This window comes from Salvelinus sp. IW2-2015, linkage group LG6.1 (assembly GCF_002910315.2).
Source record: "Salvelinus sp. IW2-2015 linkage group LG6.1, ASM291031v2, whole genome shotgun sequence".
In the NCBI taxonomy this organism is placed as follows: Eukaryota; Metazoa; Chordata; class Actinopteri; order Salmoniformes; family Salmonidae; genus Salvelinus; species Salvelinus sp. IW2-2015.
In genome coordinates this window covers 21,610,687-21,626,023 of record NC_036845.1, presented here as the reverse complement: position 1 = coordinate 21,626,023, position 15,337 = coordinate 21,610,687, and positions in this window count along the sequence as shown.

Sequence of the window (15,337 nt, the reverse complement as noted above, 5' to 3'; positions counted from 1 at the left end):
ATCAGACACACTACTGTTATTACTACCCCCTACTAGGTCAGCTAAATAATACTCGACTCTGCTTTACGCTTTCGTACCATACCAAAGCACTGTACGAATTTTAGCCGTCCTATCGAGTAAGGCAATGACAGTCACTTCGACTGACTATATGAACTGTAAATTTCAACACATAGCTAATAAAAGCAACATGAGCTAACGGATTTGCCATTCGCCAGGAGTGGAAGGGAGGCAACAAGAGCAGAATGCTATCGTCTTTATGGTAGAAATTGAGTCCGTCTTGGCTCAATGATGGAGATACTTAAAATAGATTTGAATGTTCTTTGGGAAAGGTATCATAAATGTATCGCATGCGTTTATGTGTTTTGGAAAGGAAAAATGATACGATGGGTAATGCTTGCCATAGCTGAAGAACACTACCTTCGTCAGTCTCACCCATATTGGAAGCTAACGTGGGTTGGAGCAATCGTGGTTGTCTGAGGGTTGGCTTTAAGCTGCATGGGAAGACTTGAGGCTAGCTTGAAGACTTGGGGCACTTTTTAAGGAACACTAATGCTGGACTAAGGCGGATAAACTTTTACTTGGCGCAGGTATAGCGCAAATGTGGAGGTAGAATGGTGGACATAAAACTAAACCTTGCGAAAAAGCATACCCATTACTGCAACAGCATACAGTCGTTCTCAGACACAATGCAGATTTGGGTTAGCAGTCGACGTTAATCTACTCGCACTTGGTTGCACCAAGTTGTGGTATCTTCTTTATGTTAGAGCTTGGCAAAATAGCTGACCAGTAAGAGTTGTAACCACCAAGCAAGTAACATAGTCTGGCCAGTTTGTTCTGCGCCACAAACCATGACTAAGCGAGCAACACAAAGCTAGAGTAGATTGGATATGGGATGCGAGCTATTACATAAGGACCAACATCTGACCTTTGTCCATAAAGGATGAATACCCTAATAAGAAAATTCGTTTTATTTTGAGGTGGGGAGGGGGGAAGGGCTGAGCGCCCCAATTAAGAATCTTAGGGGAACAGGTGGGTTGTCGTCGGGCAGACAGAAGAAAAAGCCAACCGGAAGAGTCTGGAAACTAGAAAAGAGCAAGCTAGACTTAGTTCTGTACACAGACCAAGGCATTCTGATCGAGGAGGAGACAATGGGTCCAGAGAAGATATAATCTCGAGGAAGCATCAAGGAGGAGCTGCCACATTATATTAAAAGTGTCTGTGGTGAAAGAAGCATTTGATATGGAAAAAGGCGTAACCCGAATAGCGGTTTGGTCTCCAAGTAGCGAGTCATATTATTTCAAGGAAGAGGCAAAAGTGCGTAGGCGGTCTAAACACCTAATACTGAAGTGTCATGCTAAACTTCTCTACGACTTGAGTCATTTTACATAGCTTGTGTTGTATACTAGATTATCTCATTTTGCTCGTTGGTATGAAGCTTGTCCAGAAATCTATAATGATGCGTTGGATAATATTATTAAAATATCATCCTGTTCACGTTTCATAATATCTCTATCTCTGAGTATGCGCCTGAGTAACATCATTCAGCCAGTCTCTCTAACTAAAATAAAGTGGTGAATCCTAACTGACCTACCTTTGCTGCAGCCAGCACAGTGTACTAAATTTTAATATTTTGACTTGAGTCATTCCTAGACTCGATCAGCACCCCGATTAGAGATAATGAAAACTAAGGAGTTGTCATAATGCTATGCTAGGCCTGAGAGGTGTATGTTAATACCTGCCATTCGCTGTCTGTGAACTGTTCAATTAGAGAACTGCTGAACTATTCAGCTTCGTCATGCACTAATTGACTACCACTATTCCAGTTCTTCCTTTATTGACATGTATTTTGTGTACTCCTTAGTTTTTTTAGCAATTTAGAGTTGACTAGTTTTGTCTGTGTATGTAGAATCTTATCCCCTAGAGAATAATCATACTGAGCCTTACGCACTTGTTTGGAGCTTGGAACCAGCTGCATATGCTAGACTTCATACATGTCACAAATTGAACCGAATCTGAGTGAACAGTTCATCGTAATTACTCAATATATACATATAGTACTCCGTGAGCATCTGGTCGTCACGAAGTTACATGGAGGCACAGGCACAACAATTGTCTATTTCACTTTTTGCTTGTATTTTACTTCACTGGTCCATGCTCCTATGGTCCTTGTAAATTCCCCATAGAGCTGGGATCACGTACGTGAATGTTCCTGAGTGTCCTGAGTTTATCGGTTTTTCCAGACCTCTAAACTTAAAAAACTGACCGTAAACTGTTTATTTGGTCTAATCGTCAATTGTATGTAACCACTTAATTTGACAAAGCATGAAGAGATTTGTGGCGGCAAATGTTGCAGCGCGAACATGTCAGGTATGGATAACTGCTCACTATAGCGGAAGCTTACCTCAAAGAAAGGAACTAACACCAGCTGTTTAGATACTTACACGCTCAATATGGTGCTTCCTCTCTAGCAAACGATATTGGACATCAGGTGTGTCCGAATCAATTCTGTGAAAGCTCGTCGAGTTACTCATGTCTCGCCAACTAATAAGGTGTACATTGTTCGATGTTCTTGCTCAGGAGCTTGTAACACAATGATTTATATTTTTGGCTTCTCTATCCGGGGTATCAAGTTTATGCAATTATCTTGAGATATTTAGAGACACGGAATCTAAATCTGTTTGCTTTTTCACTCAACTCTCCATCATCGGGGCAGGCAATACGGCCTGCCCTTTTTACTAGAGCCGCTAGCTCCTACTCAACTGGCAAACGTATGCCTCCAATGGCATTTTACTGGGAAATTCGAGCATATCTGTTAGGTTCTTCAACTTTATATGGATGTCTCCTTTCTCTCAAACGCTCTCATAACATAATTAAAAAGCAACGCTCACAGTGACCACCTGGAGACAATCGCTGTAGATTGGCTCTTATTTTCAAGTTCGTCAAATCCTCTCTCTCTGGTCGCCTCTCTCTAAACTCACACTTCGCTCCCTTTGCTTCTGCCTAAGCCTGCTTTCTGGCCCTGCCTTCATCTTCGTTTCGTCTCATTCTCCTACTTCCATTCCTTTGAAGCCCTGTTTTCTACATACTTCGATGTAGTTCACCTGTGGTAAATCTTTTAATATTGATTGGACATCGATTTGGAAAGGGAATCACAACCTGTCTATACCTAAGATCCCACAGTTGACAGTGCATGTCAGAGCCATACATACCAGCCATTCGATGGTCGTACTTGTCCATAGAGCTCCATAGAACACGGATCCTTACGAGCTGGCTCAGCGCAACCACAACTGAGGCAATCGCATCTCTCGGATCTCTGACATGGCTCCCTTCCGGTCAGGGAGTTGACCATAGAACTCGATGCGTTCACCATCTGACAGCAGCTCTCCTACTGCATTCTTCCCTTCTCCTGCTTGGACTGCTAATCTTGTGAGAACCTTCTCCAGATCATTCCAACCTATTCTCTGTCCAGCATCTCTCCTCTCCTCTCATCTCTCTCTCTCACAATCTTACATGCCTTTATTTTTTTGTAGAGTGGAGACGGAAGCCACTCTAGTATAACGGCACATCACACTACCTACTACTTGCAGTTTCGCCTGAATAGTCGCTCTATAACATGTAGCCTTCTTTTTCTAGTACCATGAGAACAGAGATAACTGGTCTGAATGAACCAAGATTTAACTATTTGGCCTGAATGCAATTTTTACCACTAGAGTGAAAGCACCGCCAGCATTCAAAAGTGACCAAAACATCAGCCAGGAAGCATAGGAACTGAGAAGTGGTCTGTGGTCACCACCTGTGTCTGTGTCTTGCTAATTGCCTATAATTTCCACCTTTTGTCTATTCCATTTGCACAACAGCATGTGAAATTTATTGTCAATCAGTGTTGCTTCCTAAGTGGACAGTTTGATTTCACAGAAGTGTGATTGACTTGGAGCTACATTGTGTTGTTTAAGTGTTCCCTTTATTTTTTTGAGCAGTGTATTTCAAGGCCTACCTTCAAACTCAGTGTCTCTTTCCTTGACATCATGGGAAAAATCTAAAGAAATCAGTCAAGACCTCAGAAAAAAATGGTAGACCTCCACAAGTCTGGTTCATCCTTGGGAGCAATTTCAAAACGCCTGAAGGTACCACATTAATCTGTACAAACAATAGTACGCAAGTATAAACACCATAGGACCACGCAGCCGTCATACCGCTCAGGAAGGAGACGAGTACTGTCTCCTAGAGATGAACGTACTTTGGTGCGAGAAGTGCAAACAATCCCAGAACAACAGCAAAGGACCTTGTGAAGATGCTGGAGGAAACAGGTACAAAAGTATCTATACCCACAGCAAAACGAGTCGACATAACCTGTATGGCCGCTCAGCAAGGAAGAAGCCACTGCTCAAAAATCACCATAAAAAAGCCAGACTACGGTTTGCAATTGCAGATGGGGACAAAGAATGTACTCTTTGGAGAAATGTCCTCTGGTCTGATGAAACAAAAATAGAACTGTTTGGCCATAATGACCATCGTTATGTTTGGAGGAAAAAGGGGGATGCTTGCAAGCTGAAGAACACCCTCCCAACCATGAAGCACGAGGGTGGCAGCATCATGTTGTGGGGGTGCTTTGCTGCAGGAGGACTGGTGCACTTCACAAAATAGATGGCATCATGAGGAAGAAAGATTATGTGGATATATGGAAGCAACATCTCAAGACATCAGTCAGGAAGTTAAAGCTTGGTTGCAAATGGGTCTTCCAAATGGACAATGACCCCAAGCATACTTCCAAAGTTGTGGCAAAATGACTTAAGGACAACAAAGTCAAGGTATTGGAGTGGCTATCACAAAGCACTGACCTCAATCCTATAGAAAATGTGTGGGCAGAACTGCGTGTGCAAGCACGGAGGCTGACAAACCTGACTCAGTCACCCCAGCTCTGTCAGGAGGAATGGGCCAAAATTCACCCAATTTATTGGAAGCTTGTGGAGGCTACCACGAAACGTTTGGCCCAGTTAAACAATTTAAAGGCAATGCTACCAAATACTAATTGAGTGTATGTAAACTTCTGACCCACTGGGAATGTGATGAAAGAAATAAAAGCTGAAATAAATCATTTTCTCTACTATTATTCTGACATTTCACATTCTTAAAATAAAGTGGTGATCCTAACTGACCTAAGACAGGGAATTTTTACTTGGATTAAATGTCAGGAAATGTGAAAACTGAGTTTAAATGTATTTGGCTAAGGTGTATGTAAACTTCCGACTTTAACTGTATATACTCTGACATTGCTCGTCATAACATTTTATATATTTCTTAGTTCTTTTACATTTAGATTTGTGTCTTGTTGTGAATTATTAGATATTACTGCACTGTTGGAGCTTGGAACACAATGCTAGAATACAGCATATGAAATGAGTAACAGTACGTAAACAATAACCTAAACACAAGGACAAGTCTACACTGGAGTTGCCTACCAAGAAGACAGTGAATGTTCCTGAGTGGCTGAGTTACAGTTTTGACTAACTTAAAAATGACCGAAAAATGTTTGTCTAGCATTGATCAACAACTAATTTGACAGAGCATGAAGAATTTGGGGCAAATGTTGCACAATCCAGGTATGGAAAGCTCTTAGCGACTTACCAGAAAGACTCACAGCTGTAATCACTCTCAAAGGTGCTTCTACAAAGTATTGACTCAGGTGTGTGAATACGGAAGTGAGCGCTCCGTCTTCTCGTTCAAGTGAAGGGCTTGTTGAGGTAATTTGTGGTAAAACAAGATTATATTTTGGCTTCTTATGGGGTACAAGTTATATTATTTGAGAATAAACAGGATCAATTGGTTTTTATCATTCATGTATGRCCAAAAATGGATGTAGCAACTAAGGATTCTAGCTTAAACATATAAACGCACAGACACTGGAAATGTGTTGTTTTTTTAATAAATATGGTGCCTCTCAAAAATCAGCCTTTGCTTCTGCTCAGCTGTTTGCTGCCTGCCATTGTTGCCATTCATCATCCTTGAGCTGTTTCTACAACTTGATTGTAGTCCACCTGTGGTAAATTTAATTGATTGGACATGATTTGGAAAGGGACACACCTGTCTATATAAGATCCCACAGTTGACAGTGCATGTCAGAGCCAAAACCAAGCCATGAGGTCGAATTGTCCATAGAGCTCCAAGACAGGATCCTAGAGCTGGCAGCGCAACCAAACTGAGCAATCGAGGGAGAACGGCCTTGGTCAGGGAGTTGACCAAGAACCCGATGGTCACACTGACAGAGCTCCAGATTTCCTCTGTGGAGATTGGAGAACCTTCCAGACATACAACCATCTCTGCAGCACTCCACCAAACAGGCCTTTATTTTAGAGTGGCCAGACGGAAGCCACTCAGTAAAACGCACATGACAACCCACTTGGAGTTTGCCAAAAGGCACCTAAAAGACTCTCAGACCATGAGAAACAAGATAATCTGGTCTGATGAAACCAAGATTTAACTATTTGGCCTGAATGCCAATTATCACGTCTGGAGGAAACCTGGCACCATCCCTTCGGGGCGTGGCAATCTTTACCAAGGAACACCTACAGTGCTTGGTTGTCTCCACCAAGTCTGTCCCCAAACAATTTGATTTGCTGGTTTTAAGTATTACACTTTAAAATAGCTCTTTGTTGACTGTTGCTGGGTGCTATCGTCCTCCATCAGCACCGGCCTGTACCCTACCTAAGCTCTCTCCCTACACTAAGTCTGAATTTGTCCTGCTAGGTGACCTAAACTGGGACATGCTTAAACCACCTGACCAAGTCCTAAAGCGATGGGACTCCCTAAATCTTTCTCTCAGCACATATCAAAGCTAGAGGCTAAAGTTAAATATAGACTTGGTTTCCTCTATCTTAATCGCTCCTCTTTCACTACAGCTGCCAAACTAACCCTGATTCAGATGACCATCCTAACTATGCTAGATTACGGAGACAAAATTAATAGATCGGCAGGTAAGGGTGCTCTTGAGCGGCTAGATGTTCTTTACCATTCGGCCATCAGATTTGCCACCAATGCCCCTTATAGGACACATCACTGCACTCTATACTCCTCTGTCAACAAGTCATCTCTGTATACCCGTCGCAAGACTCACTGGTTGATACTTATTTATAAAACCCTCTTAGGCATCACTCCCCCCTATCTGAGATATATACTGCAGCCCTCATCCTCCACATTCAAAAACCGTTGTGCCAGTCACATTCTGTTAAATGTGTTGATGTTGGCTGATAACACCCAGCAACAGTCAACAAAGAGTTATTTGAAATTCAATGTGTAAACCCAGCAAATCAAATTGTTTGGGAACAGACTTGGTGGAGACAACCGAGCACTGAAGGTGTTCCTTGGTAAAGATTGCCACTCCACCACCTTTGGAAGATCTGTCTTGCCGAAAAAAGAAGTTAGGACCAGAAAGGTTTAAACTTCTTATGGCTGCATCCCGTACAGGGATCGATATGACAACAGCCAGTGAAGTGCAGGCGCCAAATTCAAACAACAGAAATCTCAAATTAAAATTCCTCAAACATACATTGTATCTTATACCATTTTAAAGGTTATTCTTGTTGTTAATCCCACAAAGTGTCTGATTTCAAATAGGCTTTTCAGGAAAGCATCACAAACGATATTTAGGTCACCGCAAATTCACAGACAAGGACTCATGTTACACAATACATATATGTTTTGTTCGATAAAGTTAATATTTATATCCAAAAACCTCAGTTTACATTGGCGCCATGTTCAGAAATGCCTCCAAAATATTCGGAGAAATTGCAGAGAGCCACGTCAAATAACATAAATACTCATCATAAACTTTGATGAAAGATACATGTTTTACATAGAATTAAAGATACACTTGTTCTAATGCAACCGCTGTGTCAGATTTCAAAAAGCTTTACGGCAAAACACAATATTCAATCATCTGAAAACAGCGTTCAGCCACAAAAGCAAGCCATACAGTTACCCGCCAAATAGTGCAGTCAACAAAACTCATAAAAACCATTATAAATCTTCACTTACCTTTGCTGATCTTCGTCGAGCACTCCCAGGACTCCCACTTCCACAAGAAATGTTTGTTTTGTTCGGTAATGTCCATCATTTATGTCCAAATAGCTATTTTTGTTAGCGTGTTTGGTAAACAAATCCAACGTCAGGAAGCGCGTTCACTAAAAGCTGACGAAATGTCCAAAAGTTCCGTAACAGTCAGTAGAAACATGTCAAACGATGTATTGAATCAATCTTTAGAATGTTTTTAACATAAATCTTGAATAACGTTCCAACCGGAGAATTACATTGACTTCAGATGAGCGATGGAACAGAGCTCCCTCTCATGTGAACGCACATGGTCAGGTCATGGCAGACTTGACTAATTCCCCTCTCATTCGGCCCCCCTTCACAGTAGAGGCATCAGACACGGTTTTACAGACTGTTGACATCTAGTGGAAGCCGTAGGAAGTGCAAAATCCATATCTCGCTGTGAATTCAATAGGATCTTGGTTGAAAATCAACCAGCCTCAGAATTCCCACTTCCTGTTTTGATTTTGTCTCAGGTTTTTGCCTGCCATATGAGTTCTGTTATACTCACAGACATCATTGAAACAGTTTTAGAAACTTCAGAGTGTTTTCTATCCAATGCGAATATTAATATGCATATATTAGCAACTGGGACTGAGGAGCAGGCAGTTTACTATGGGCACCTCTGTGCACCTTTCATCCAAGCTACTCAATACTGCCCCTGCAGCCATAAGAAGTTAACATCAGTGTTCAAAACAGTCTTTCTTAACCACGTCTCAGTAATAACCAACACATCTGGATTGGAGCTGTGAACCTACACTTTCAATTGATCAATTTTAGGTAATAAGCTTCTAGTATTAACTTCTCTAGGATAGGTGGGACCTAAAATGTAGCGCGCCAAATTCAAATATATTACTATAAAAATCAATCTTTCATGAAATCACACATGAAAGACACCAAATTAAAGCTACACATGTTGTGAATCCAGCCAACATGTCTGATTTCAAAATGGATTTACGGGGAAAGCACACCAAACAATTATGTTAGCTCAGTACATAGCCACAGAAAAACACAGCCATTTTCCCAGCAAAAGATAGTAACAAAAACCAGAAATAGAGATAAAATGAATCACTAACCTTTGAACATCTTCATCAGATGACACTCATATGACATCATGTTACACAATACATTTATGTTTTGTTCGATAATGTGCATATTTATATCCACAAATCTTGGTTTACATTGGCGCCATGTTCAGAAATGCCTCCAAAATATCCGGAGTAATTACAGAGAGCCACGTCAAATAACAGAAATACTCATCATAAACTTTGATGAAAGATACATGTTTTACATATAATTAAAGATACACCTGTTCCTAATGCAACCGCTGTGTCAGATTTAAAAAAAACTTTACGTAAAAAGCACACCATGCAATAATCTGACACGGCGCTCAGATGTAACAACATTTCTCCGCCATGTTGGAGTCAACAGCCGGTCAACAGCCGGTCAACTGCCGTCAACAGCCAGTCAACTGCCGATCTGCGGCCAACAAGGCAGAGTTCATCTCAGCCTATGCTTCCCTCCAGTCCCTCGACTTCTTGGCACTGACGGAAACATGGATTACCACAGATAACACTGCTACTCCTACTGCTCTCTCCTCGTCTGCCCACGTGTTCTCGCACACCCCGAGAGCTTCTGGTCAGCGGGCGCTGTCGGCCCCCGCGTGGGGAGTCACCCTCAATTCTTCCCAGTGAGGAACATTACGTCCTCTGGTCCCTCGACCCATCATGTCTATCGCTCACTATAGAATTCCTCCTAAAAACTGTTATATGTTACCAGCCCTTTCAAACTTAAAACATTTCGCGTTAATCATTTATCGCCTCGTCGTTCCCTTTGGGAGGAAGAAATTTTTTTTTTTTTTAAGGCTTTTTTTTTTGGCAACGCGTAATTCTTTCTTGGGAAGTTTCTATTGGGGGGGGGCACGCTCGCAGCCTCTCCCGACGCTTGCATAAGTTACTTATCCAATGATTGTGATTGGGCTACTTTTCCTATGTTTGCTGGGTTGATTCTTTATCTCTCACAAACACGTCATACACTTTTGGATCTCACTCTCCTCTGCTCCCTCTTTCCACTCTCTCGCCCTCTTTGCACTGACCCTGCTCAAAGCCTTCCCATCACTCCACACTGTGGCTAGGCAATACGCTGTTTCCTTAACATCTATATATATAAATTAAAAATGGTGATGTTTTCTTTGCCATATAATCAGGATTGGCAACTAAAACCTCAAGTTCGATCATAGACTACTTTTGTTATACTTTAATCAACTCACAAATGCTCTCAAATCTAGCACTTCCGATCTGTCTCTTTCCTTATTCTTTGCCCCGGATGGTATCGGAGTTTTCTCCGTCTTTTTTATTTACTTTGGTCCGCTAAACAAAAAATATCTCTTCTACAAGCGCGCTCTTTTTCCCTCCCGCCCGCAGGTTTCTCTTCGCGGGGATCCTAGAAGTTCATTCTTCTTTTCCCTCTTGCTCTCAAACTTCTCTTCAACCTATCTCCTGATTTCTGCTCCTCAACTCCTCTCTCTCCTTCTGTATCTTTGCTCTCTATGTCCCCTATCTCCAGGCCGGCTCGGTCCTCCCCTCCTGCTCCGTGGCTCGACGACTCATTGCGAGATCACAGAACAGGGCTCCGGGCAGCCGAGCGGAAATGGAGGAAAACTCGCCTCCTGCGGACCTGGCATCTTTCACTCTTCCTCTTCTCTCTCCTCTTCTGTCTCTGCTGCTAAAGCCACTTTCTATCTCAACTCACAAGCATTGCTGCTCTAACCCTAGGCAAGCTCTTGTGCACCCTCTCCTCCTCCTGAATCCTCCTCCCCCCCCCCCCTCTCCTTCTGCGGATGACTTCGTCAACCATTTTGACAAGAGAAGTCGACGACATCGATCCTCGTTTGCTAAGTAAACAGAACAGTGGTGTTCGCTCACACTGCCTACACCTGTGCTTTGACCTCTTTTCCCCTCTCTCACTCAGATGAAATCTCGCCGTCTTGTGACGGCGGCCCGCCGGTTGACCACACACTAGCTCCCTTGACCTTCCCCTCTCTCTTCTCCAGACCATTTCGCGAGAACTTTCTCCCTTCCTCACCTCCCGCTCATCAACTCATCCTTGACGCTGGCTAACGTCCTTCAAGAGAGCGAGAGTTGGCACCCCTTTCTGAAAAAACTAACACTCGACTCCGATGTCAACACTACAGACCAGTATCCTTCTTTCTTTTCTCTCCAAAACTCTTGAACGTGCCGTCTTGGCCAGCTCTCCTGCTATCTCTCTCAGAATGACCTTCTTGATCAAATCAGTCAGTTTCAAGACTAGTCATTCAACTGAGACTGCTCTTCTCTGTGTCACGGAGGCGCTCCGCACTGCTAAAGCTAACTCTCTCTCCTCTGCTCTCATCCTTAGACCTATCGGCTGCCTTTGATTACTGTGAACCATCAGATCCTCCTCTCCACCCTCTCGAGTTGGGCATCTCCGGCGCGGCCCACCTCTTTAAGGAATACCTAGGATAGGATAAAGTAATCCTTCTAACCCTCCCCCTTAAAAGAGTTAGATGCACTATTGTAAAGTGGTTGTTCCACTGGATATCATAAGGTGAATGCACCAATTTGTAAGTCGCTCTGGATAAGAGCGTCTGCTAAATGACTTAAATGTAAATGTAAACAGAAATACGAAATTACATCATAAATATTCCCTTACCTTTGATTATCTTCATCAGAATGCAGTGCCAGGAATCCTAGTTCCACAATAAATCGTTGTTTTGTTCGATAATGTCCATTACTTATGTCCAATTAGCTAATTTTGCTAGCATGTGTAGTACACGTGTCCAAACGCTCACGCAGATGCAGGCAAACGTCGGACGAAAACTTGAAAAAGTTATATTCCAGGTCGAATAAACTGGTCAAACTTAGTAGAGAATCAATCTTCAGGATGTTGTTATCATTTATATCCAATAAGGTTCCAACCGGAGAATTCTTTTCAGTCTCTATAAGTAATGGAACGCAAGACGATATAATGAGGAAAGCGCGTGACCAAGAACTGGCAATCGGTCCCACAACACAGCATAAGCTTCATTCCACGTTCTACTGACTGTTGACATCTAGTGGAAGGCGTATGAAGGCGTATGAAGTGCAAACAGATCCATATATTACAGGGAATTGAATAGGCGATGACTTTAACGACCACTCTTAGAATTTTCTCTTCCTGTTTGGATTTTTTCTCAGGTTTTTGCCTGCCATATGAGTTCTGTTATACTCACAGACATCATTCAAACAGTTTTAGAAACTTCAGAGTGTTTTCTATCCAATAGTAATAATAATATGCATATATTAGCATGTGGGACAGAGTAGGAGGCAGTTCACTATGGGCACGAAATTCATCCAAAAGTGAAAATGCTGCCCCCTATACCAAAGAAGTTAATGTGCAGAAAACCCAGGCTTTTACGAGAGCATAAATCAGTGAAGCACATATCAGAGTACAAATCAGAATTGGGGCTAGCAACAGTAGATGGGACAGGGTGTACATGCACATTTCCAGATATAATCAGCAGTAATACAATCAGAGCACGGCAGAGGACAGGGAAAGCTCTGCAGTGTTGATTTATAACATTTGAATGTGCATTAGATGGCAACAAGATCATATTGTAGAGCAATTTCATGGTCAAATTGCTGCAAAGAAATCCCTACTAAAGGACACCAATAAGAAGAGACTTGCTTAGGCCAAGAAATATGACCTTTGGTCTGATGAGTCCAAATTTGAGATTTTTGTTTCCAACCGCCGAGGCTTTGTGAGACGCAGAGTAGGTGAAAGGATGATCTCCGCACATGTGGCTCCCACTGTGAAACATGGAGGAGGTGTGATAGTGTGGGGGTGCTTTGCTGCTGACACTGTCTGGTTTATTTAAAATTCAAGGTACACTTAACCAGCATGGCTACCACAGCACTCTGCAGCGATATGCCATCCCATCTGATTTGTGCTTAGTGGGACTATCATTTGTTTTTCAACAGGACAATGACCCAAAACACCTCCAGGCTGTGTAAGGACAATTTGACCAAGATGGGGAGTGATGAGTGCTGCATCAGATGACCTGGCCTCCACAATCACCCGACCTCAACCCAATTGAGATGGTTTGCGATGAGTTGAACCGCAGAGTGAAGGAAAGGCAGCCAACAAGTGCTCAGCATATATGGGAACTCCTTCAAGACTGTTAGAAAATCATTCCAGGTAAAACTGGTTGAGAGAATGCCAAGAGTGTACAAAACTATCATCAATGCAAAGGCTGGCTACTTTAAAGAATCTCAAATATATCATATATTTTGATTTGTTTAACACTTTTTTGGTTACTACATGATTCCATATGTGTTATTTCATAGTTTTGATGTCTTCGCTATTATTCTACAATGTAGAACATAGTAAAAATAAAGAAAAACCCTTGAATGAGTAGGCCTGGCCAAACTTCTGACAGGTACTGTATATATAAAGAAATCTTCCATATCTTAATTTATTTCCACAATTAATGAATAATACACATAATAATGTAGGCTGTTCATAGGAAGGATTGTTACCTATTGCCAGGAATGCCATTACAAAAATTACAAGCAATTATTATTTTGGAAAACAATTATTGTGATTCATTCCGGTATTGATCCTAACATAGCAACATATGTGGGATACACACACATGCACACACAAACTCAAGAGAAGACTTGATATGCGAATGCAAATACAGTCGTAGCTGTTTGAGAAGTCATGCAACAATTTTGCAAGAATGGGGAGATTTGATTAACTAACGTCAAGTCCTAGCTGATGGAGCTCAGATACACCCCCCTACCCTGAAACACATACATGCTGGTCCGCCGCTGTGACCATTTTCCCAAGCATCTCTGTGCAGTCAGACCTTTTAATTATTTTATGCCAGCTGTCCCCAACCACCGGTCCGCAGCACATTCACTGCCGGGTCGCAGGATTTTTTCCCTTTTTTTCCTGTAAAATAAAATAATAATTATATAGAATTATAGGCTATTTGTGCAGTAATAACATTGAACTTGGTGCACTCTAATATCTCTGTCACACTCACAACAGTTTACAGATTTTGAACTTGAGTAATGTGCGTTCCGCGAGTTCATCACGGTCTGCATGAGCTGTGTTGCCCGCCAACTTTGTACTAGCTAGCTACGTTAGCTAACATGAATAAAAACAAACAAATGTCGCTGGAGAGCTTCTTCAGAAAGGGTAAGGGAGATAAAAGGCCCAACGACGATGTCGATAATACAGAGACAGCAAAGCCTGAGACTGAAAAAAAAAAAGCCTCATTCAATAGAAAATATGATGAGTCATACCTAAAATATGGCTTTATTGTGACAGGTGACTCACATGCTCCAAGCCCCCTGTGCGTAGTATGTGGAGATAGGCTATCTAACGAGGCAATGAAGCCCTCAAAACTGCTTCGGCACATCGAATCCAAGCACCCTGCACTTAAAGACAAACCTGTTGAATTCTTTGAGCGAAGAAAATGTGAAATAGAAGGACAGAAGAAAGTCTTGAAAGCCACCGCGTCAACAAACGTGGCTGCACTGAGAGCGTCATACTTAGTGGCTAGCCGTATTGTTAAGGCCAAGAAGCCTTTCACTATTGGCGAGGAGTTGATTCTACCTGCTGCTAAGGACATTTGCCGTGAACTCTTAGGAGAGGTTGCAGGTAAAAAGATAGCACAGGTTCCTCTTTCGGCTTCCACCGTCACTAGGCGAATTGATGAAATAGCAGAGGACGTTGAGGCACAATTGTTAGAGAGGCTTAACGAGTCACCATCGTATGCAATCCAGGTTGACGAATCTACCGACGTCGACAACAACGCAATACTGCTTGTTTATGTGCGATATATATTTCAGGATGATGTGCATGAGGATATGTTGTGTGCGCTGTCCCTTTGCCGACTAACACAACGGCCGCAGAACTATTCAAGTCTTTGGATGATTACATGTCAGGAAAATTGGATTGGTCGTTCTGTGTTGGCGTATGCACGGATAGGGCTGCTGCCATGACTGGACGGCTGTCTGGTTTCACTACCCGGGTTAAGAGGTTGCACCTGAATGTGAGACTACGCACTGTGTCACTGTGAGAAACGCTAGCTAGCCGAAAAATGTCACATTGTATTGAATGATGTTATTAAAGTTATCAATAGATTAAAAAAACATGAGCTGGCGCTCACCCAGAATAACAGTTTGTGTGGTGATGCTGACTAACGGCGAATAAACTATAAACG